The sequence below is a fragment of the Tachyglossus aculeatus genome, chromosome 21, assembly GCF_015852505.1.
Source record: "Tachyglossus aculeatus isolate mTacAcu1 chromosome 21, mTacAcu1.pri, whole genome shotgun sequence".
In the NCBI taxonomy this organism is placed as follows: Eukaryota; Metazoa; Chordata; class Mammalia; order Monotremata; family Tachyglossidae; genus Tachyglossus; species Tachyglossus aculeatus.
Window position 1 is genome coordinate 2,921,776 of NC_052086.1, and position 8,487 is coordinate 2,930,262.

Here is an 8,487-nt window from a genome sequence, read left to right on the forward strand (position 1 = left end):
AGCCAAGCACTGACCTGAGCTCCGGGGAAGAGACGGAATAATCAGGTCGGCCACAGTCCCTGACTTGTCTGTAGTGTGACCTTGGGCAAAGAGCCCTGGGGCCACCGAACCAGGCTTCAGACCTTCTTTTCCTAGCAGGCTTCATTTCTGGAGAGGATCTGGAGTGGCTAGAGCACGGACCTGGGAATCAGAAGATCATGGGTTCTAATCCTAACTCTACCACTTGCCTGCTGTGTGAACTTGGGCAAATCACCTCACTTCTCTGAGCCTCAGTTACCTCATCTGTAAAATGGGGACTGACACTGTGAGCCCCACGTAGCAAAGGGACTGCGTCCAACCCAATTTGCTTTGTAACCACCCCAGCACTTAGTACAGTGCCTGGCATATAATAAGCACTTAACAAACACCATCATCATGACTATTATTTATCCTAGTGGTCCCCAAGGTGGATGGAGCCTGCTGTCCCATTTCCCCCAGTGCCCCTTCCCAGTCACCAGTCTGATCGGGGAAACCAGGCGGCAGCAAAAATGCAAAGAATCTCTCCAGCTTGGGGTTTCTGGCTAGAAGCTAGACTGTAAAATCGTTTTGGGTGGGGAACGTGTCTCTTTATTGATATTGTACTCTCCCAAGTGCTTAGTACAGTGTTTTGCACACAGTGAGTGCACGATAAATGTGACAGTGAATAAATGCTTGAATGAAAGTAAGCACTCAATAAATACAATTGATTGAGGAAGACCTTCCTTCTAAGATAAACTCAGAGTACTCAGAAGGGGGATTGAGGTGTTAAGCCCATGCCAGGGTGTAGAGAGGGCCTTCAAGGGCAGACCTGTGGCTTCCAGGCAAGGGTTAAGTGGATGGCGTGTCTCACAGGTGCCTCATTCTGAGGCTCCGCCGACTAGGTGACTTGCATTGCTCTCAGCTGGCCGACTGTGTGCCCAGCAAGTGGAATTCACTGCTTTTTCTGAAAGCCCCCAACCAGGCATTAAGGTAAGCCAGCAGACCTACCTTCTGTCTGTCTGTCTGTCTAAGCCTGTCACACAGTTTGTTGTATCCAAACCCCCATTCCATCCCTAAACCCCCAAGGCAGGTGACCCCCAGAAAGATGGGGCCTTAGGAACCAACGGACAGGAACCTGAAAATTTGGCTTGTTTTTCTCGGGCAACCTTGTCTATCACACTTTACTATCTTTCCTTAGAATGAAGGGGAGGATCGTTCTGTTTTGACTGAAATCTGTACAGTATTTTTCAAGTTGTGGAAATATGGGTCTAGAGGCATTTCAGCCAAGGGCAAAATATCCTGAGGGAATCTCTTTGCGAGCTCTCTTTATTAAATGACTTCTCCAATCTTGCCCCAGTCTGGGAACTTTTGGGGCTTGGATCTGTGACCCTTGGACATTTGATATTTGCCCCAACCCCTCAGCACTTATGCACTTATCTTTAAATTATATTAAATTACTTATTTTTTCATATTAATGTCTGACTTTCCCTCCGGACTGTAAGCTCGTTATGGGAAGGGAACATTTGTGCTAATTCTGTTGTATTGTACTCTCCCAAGGGCCTAGTACAGTGCTCTGTCCATAGACTGCACAATAAATGCCATTGATTTTTTTTTTTATTTTGAACTGATGTTTTAATTTAAGGTCTTCCTGTCAGTTGGTTTTTGTCATAAACCAAGACTGTAAATTCGTAATAGGCAGGGAATGTTTCTACCAACTCTATTGTATTGCATACTCCCAAGTGCTTAGTATAGCATTCTGCATACCATAAGGGTTCAATAAATACCACTGATTGTTTGATAACCTTTCACAAAGACATGGCTCTAGGACCAGGGAATGTTTCTACCAACTCTATTGTATTGCATCCTCCCAAGTGCTTAGTATAGCATTCTGCATACAATAAGGGTTCAATAAATACCACTGATTGTTTGATAACCTTTCACAAAGACATGGCTCTAGGACCATCTAGGGGGCTCTAGGGGGCTCCGACCACCGCCTCCCATCCCCCTTCCCCGCCCCCCCATCCTCCCTGGTGGGTCGGGGGAGGGGGTCTGCTGCTGGGACGAAGGGTTAGGGGCTCCTGAGACCCTGCAGTCTCCCCTACGAGCTGTCCCCCACCCTCCCTTCTAGGGGGTGTCCTGATACCCGTGGGGATCTTCTCTAGGGGTGGGGGTCATCCCCAATCAGCACTTCAATACAGGACTGTCCCCCCATCCCCTTTCTGTGGCCTGCCCTGATACCTGTGTGTTGGGGGGCGGGGGAATCTTCCCTAGGGTTTGGGATCACACCTAGGTGCACTTTAATACAGGACTGTCCCCCCATTTCTCCCCCTCCCCTTCTCGGGGCTGCCCTGATACATGGGGGGATCTTCCCTAGGGAAGGGGGTCACCCCCAACAGCACTTCAGGACCCGACTGTCCCCTCACCCCCTTTCTGTGGCCTGCCCTGATTCGTGTGTGTGTTTGGTGTGTGTGTGTGGGGAATCTTAAGGGTTGGGATCACCCCCAGGAGCATTTCAGGACACTACAGTCCCCCCCACCCCCTTCTGGAGCTGTCCTGATATCTGGGGGGATCTTCCCTAGGAGAGGGAGTCACCCCTAGCATAACTTCAGGACCCTACTGTCCCTCACCCCCTTTCTGTGGCCTGCCCTGATACACGTGTGTGTGTGTGTGTGTGTGTGTGTGTGTGTGTGTGTGTGTGTGTGAAATCTTCCCTAGGGGTTGGGGTCACCCCCAGGAGCACTTCAGGACACGACTGTCCACCGATCCTTCTCTGGGGCTGCCCTGATTCATTCATTCATTCAGTCGTATTTATTGAGCGCTTACTGTGTGCAGAGCATTGTACTAAGCGCTTGGGAAGTACAAGTTGGGAGCATATAGAGACGGTCCCTACCCAACAGCGGGCTCACAGTCTAGAAGGGAGAGACAGACAACAAAACAAAACATGTTAACAAAATAAAATAAATAGAATAAATATGGACAAGTAAAATGGAGTAATAAATATGTACAAACATATATCAATCAATCAATCAGTCGTATTTATTGAGCACTTACTGTGTGCAGAGCACTGTACTAAGCGCTTGGGAAGTACAAGTTGGCAACACATAGAGACGGTCCCTACCCAACAGTGGGCTCACAGTCTAGAAGGGGGGTGACAGAGAACAGAACCAAACATATTAACAAAATAAAATAAATAGAATAGATATGTACAAGTAAAATGAATAAATAGAGTAATAAATATGTACAAACATATATACATATATACAGGTGCTGTGGGGAAGGGAAGGAGGTAAGGCGGGAGGGATGGAGAGGGGGAGGAGGGGGAGAGGAAGGAGGGGACTCAGTCTGGGAAGGCCTCCTGGAGGAGGTGAGCTCTCAGTAGGGCCTTGAAGGGAGGAAGAGAGCTAGCTTGGCGGATGTGGGGAGTGGGGGTCATTCCAGGCCAGGGGGTGTATGGCGGATGTGTAGCGGGCCAAAAGCGAGGAAAATTGAGGAGCTGGATGTTCCCCAATACTGCAGGTGCGCGATCCAATTTTTCTTCATAAAACCGAGTAACTAAGCAGAAGCCATCATGAGGCAAAAATTAAAGGGTTCTGCTGAAGCGGTAGCAAGCTGAGACTAGATGGCTCCATCTTCACACCTCCTAAAGATGATTTCTTCCTTTGTCATCAGCAGGCATTTACTTAAAACGTTTGTCTGTGGGGTGTGATAAAACCAATCCAATAATCTGTTTTTAACGCCCCACTCCTCCTCTAAACTCCTTGTGGGCAGGGGTCCCATCTACCGACTCTGTTGTAGTGTACCCTCCCGAGCGTTTTGTACGGGGCTCTCCACAAAGCAAGCGAGCGCTCAGTACATACCAGAGATCAATAGATAACCATGGATAGATAAGCAGTATGGCATGGGGCTAGGGCATGGGTCTGGGAGTCACAAGGTTTGCTGCCATTTGTCTGCTGCATAGGGATAGGGTACGGGTCTGGGAGTCACAAGGTTTACTGCCATTTGTCTGCCGCATAGGGATAGGGCATGGGCCTGGGAGTCACAAGGTTTGCTGCCATTGGTCTGCCGAATAGGGATAGAGCACGGGACTGGGAGTCAGGTGGTTTGCTGCCATTTGTCTGCTGCATGGGGATTGGGCACGGGCCTGGGAGTCAGGTGGTTTGCTGCCATTTGTCTGCTGCATGGGGATTGGGCACGGTCCTGGTATTCAGAAGGTTTGCTGCCATTTGTCTGCTGCATAGGGATAGAGCACCGGCCTGGAAGTCACAAGGTTTGCTTCCATTAGTCTGCTGCATTGGGATAGTGTACAGGCCTGGGAGTCACAAGGTTTGCTGCCATTTGTCTGCTGCATGGGGTTAGGGCACGGGCCAGGGAGTCAGAAGGTTTGCTGCCATTTGTCTGCTGCATAGGGATAGGGCACGGGCCTGGGAGTCAGAAGGTTTGCTGCCATTTGTTTGCAGCATAGGTATAGGGCATGGGCCTCGGAGTCAGAAGGTTTGCTGCCATTTGTCTGCTGCATAGGGATAGAGCATGGGCCTGGGAGTCACAAGGTTTGCTGCCATTTGTTTGCTGCATAGGGATAGTACACAGGCCTGGGAGTCACAAGGTTTGCTGCCATTTGTCTGTGAATTGGGATAGGGCACGGGCCTGGGAGTCAGAAGGTTTGCTGCCATTTGTCTGCTGCATAGGGATAGAGCACAGGACTGGAAGTCACAAGGTTTGCTGCCATTTGTCTGCTGCATAGGGATAGGGTACGGGCCGGGGAGTCACAGTGTTTGCTGCCATTTGTCAGCTGCATAGGGTTAGGGCATGGGCCTGGGAGTTACAAGGTTTGCTGCCAATTGTCTGCTGCATAGGGATAGGGCACGGGCCTGGGAGTCACGAGGTTTTCTGCCATTTGTCTGCTGCATAGGGATAGGGCACGGGCCTGGGAGTCACGAGGTTTTCTGCCATTTGTCTGCTGCATAGGGATAGGGCACGGGCCTGGGAGTCAGAAGATTTGCTGCCATTTGTCTGCTGCATAGGGATAGGGCACGGGCCTGGGAGTCACAAGGTTTGCTGCCATTTGTCTGCTGCATAGTGTGAGGGATGGAACCCAGTGAAGTTTCCTCATGAGACCCCAGGAGGGAAGGCAGAAGTTATCTCCCAGGGCCAGGCAGGGTTACACCAGATACGACAAACCGGAAGGAGATAATGGGAAAATAAAACAGCCACATTGCAGGACCTGTTTACAAAAAAACAGGACACAGCTAACCGAAAAACAGGATGCAGGTTAAACTGCAAGGCCACTGTCAGCCTTGTACGTGAGCCCGTGTTGGGTGCTAGCTGCCGCGATTAAATTGTACGCCCTAAGTATCCAGACAATGGAGAAAGGGGATAGTCGGTGGGAGGAAGAGGATGCATTAGGGCTATAAAAATCGGCTTTGTACAATCAACAAGCGCACTCCCCGGCTGATGCTGTTTGAGCGACGGGGGTAGTGCCCTTTCTCATGAGAAAGAATAAAGACTCTTTCTGATCCTGACCCGGACTCTGATTTAGTGGGTAGAGGGAGCCGCTATCCCACACAATAGGGATAGGGCATGGGCCTGGGAGTCACAAGGTTTGCTGCCATTTGTCTGCTGCATAGGGATAGGGTAAGGGCCTGGGAGTCACATGGTTTGCTGCCATTTGTCTGCTGCATAGGGATAGGGCACGGGCCTGGGAGTCAGAAAGTTTGCTGCCATTTGTCTGCTGCATAGGGATAGGGCACGGGCCTGGGAGTCACAAGGTTTGCTCCCATTTGTCTGCTGCATGGGGATAGGGCACGGGCCTGGGAGTCACAAGGTTTGCTGCCATTTGTCTGTTGCATAGGGATAGGGCACGGGCCTGGGAGTCAGAAGGTTTGATGCCATTTGTCTGCTAGCTAGGGATAGGGCACTGTCCTGGGAGTTACAAGGTTTGCTGCCATTTGTCTGCTGCATAGGTATAGGGCACAAGCCTGGGAGTCAGAAGATTTGCTGCCATTTGTCTGCTGCATAGGTATAGGGCACGGGCCTGGGAGTCAGAAGGTTTGCTGCCATTTGTCTGCTGCATGGGCATAGAGCACGGGCCTGGGAGTCACGAGGTTTGCTGCCATTTGTCTGCTGCATAGGGATAGAGCACGAGCCTCGGAGTCAGAAGGTTTGCTGCCATTTGTCTGCTGCATAGGGATAGGGCACGGGCCTGGGAGTCACAAGGTTTGCTGCCATTTGTCTGCTGCATCCATACTTCATGCTGCTGCCTGGATTATCTTTGTCCAGAAACGCTCTGGGCATATTACTCCCCTCCTCAAAAATCTCCAGTGGCTACCAATCAGTCTGCGCATCAGGCAGAAACTCCTCACCCTGGGCTTCAAGGCTCTCCAACACCTCGCCCCCTCCTACCTCACCTCCCTTCTCTCCTTCTACAGCCCAGCCCGCACCCTCCTCTCCTCCGCTGCTAATCTCCTCACCGTACCTCGTTCTCGCCTGTCCCACCATCAACCCCCGGCCCACGTCATCCCCCGGCCCACGTCATCCCCCGGGCCTGGAATGCCCTCCCTCTGCCCATCCGCCAAGCTAGCTCTCTTCCTCCCTTCAAGGCCCTGCTGAGAGCTCACCTCCTCCAGGAGGCCTTCCCAGGCTGAGCCCCTTCCTTCCTCTCCCCCTCGTCCCCCTCTTCATCCCCCACCTTACCTCCTTCCCTTCCCCACAGCACCTGTATATATGTTTGTACATATTTATTACTCTATTTATTTATTTATTTTACTTGTACATATCTATTCTATTTTATTTTGTTAGTATGTTTGGTTTTGCTCTCTGTCTCCCCCTTTTAGACTGTGAGCCCACTGTTGGGTAGGGACTGTCTCTATATGTTGCCAATTTGTACTTCCCAAGCGCTTAGTACAGTGCTCTGCACATAGTAAGCGCTCAATAAATACGATTGATGATGATAGGGCATGGGCCTGGGAGTCACAAGGTTTGCTGCCATTTGTCTGCTGCATAGGGATAGAGCATGGGCCTGGGAGTCACAAGGTTTGCTGCCATTTGTCTGCTGCATGCGGATAGGGCACAGGACTGGGAGTCAGAAGGTTTGCTGCCATTTGTCTGCTGCATAGGGATAGGGCACGGGCCTGGGAGTCACAAGGTTTGCTGCCATTTGTCTGCTGTATAGGGATAAGGCACGGGCCTGGGAGTCACAAGGTTTGCTGCCATTTGTCTGCTGCATAGGGTTAGGGCACGGGCCTGGGAGTCACAAGGTTTGCTGCCATTTGCCTGCTGCATAGGGATAGGCCACGGGCCTGGGAGTCAGAAGATTTGCTGCCATTTGTCTGCTGCATAGGGATAGGGCACAGGCCTGGGAGTCAGAAGGTTTGCTTCCATTTGTCTGCTGCATAGGGATAGGGTACGGGCCTGGGAGTTACGTGGTTTGCTACCATTTGTCTGCTGCATAGGGAAAGGGCACGGGCCTGGGAGTCAGAAGGTTTGCTTCCATTTGTCTGCTGCATAGGGATAGAGCACGGGACTGGGAGTCACAAGGTTAGCGCTGCCATTTGTCTGCTGCATAGGGATAGGCCACGGGCCTGGGAGTCAGAATCAATCAATCAATAAATCAATCGTATTTATTGAGCGCTTACTATGTGCAGAGCACTGTACTAAGCGCTTGGGAAGTACAAATTGGCATCACATAGAGACAGTCCCTACCCAACAGTGGGCTCACAGTCTAAAAGGGGGAGACAGAGAACAGAACCAAACATACCAACAAAATAAAATAAGTAGGATAGAAATGTACAAGTAAAATAAATAAATAAATAGAGTAATAAATATGTACAACCATATATACATATATACAGGTGCTGTGGGGAAGGGAAGGAGGTAAGACGGGGGGATGGAGAGGGGGACGAGGGGGGAGAGGAAAGAAGGGGCTCAGTCTGGGAAGGCCTCCTGGAGGAGGTGAGCTCTCAGCAGGGCCTTGAAGGGAGGAAGAGAGCTAGCTTGGCGGATGGGCAGAGGGAGGGCATTCCAGGCCCGGGGGATGACGTGGGCCGGGGGTCGATGGCGGGACAGGCGAGAGCGAGGTACAGTGAGGAGATTAGTGGTGGAGGAGCGGAGGGTGCGGGCTGGGCAGTAGAAGGAGAGAAGGGAGGTGAGGTAGGAGGGGGCGAGGTGATGGAGAGCCTTGAAGCCCAGGGTGAGGAGTTTCTGCCTGATGCGCAGATTGATTGGTAGCCATTGGAGGTTTTTGAGGAGGGGAGTAATATGTCCAGAGCGTTTCTGGACAAAGATAATCCGGGCAGCAGCATGAAGTATGGATTGAAGTGGAGAGAGACACGAGGACGGGAGATCAGAGAGAAGGCTAGTGCAGTAGTCCAGACGGGATAGGATGAGAGCTTGAATTAGCAGGGTAGCGGTTTGGATGGAGAGGAAAGGGCGGATCTTGGCAATGTTGCGGAGCTGAGACCGGCAGGTTTTGGTGACGGCTTGGATGTGAGGGGT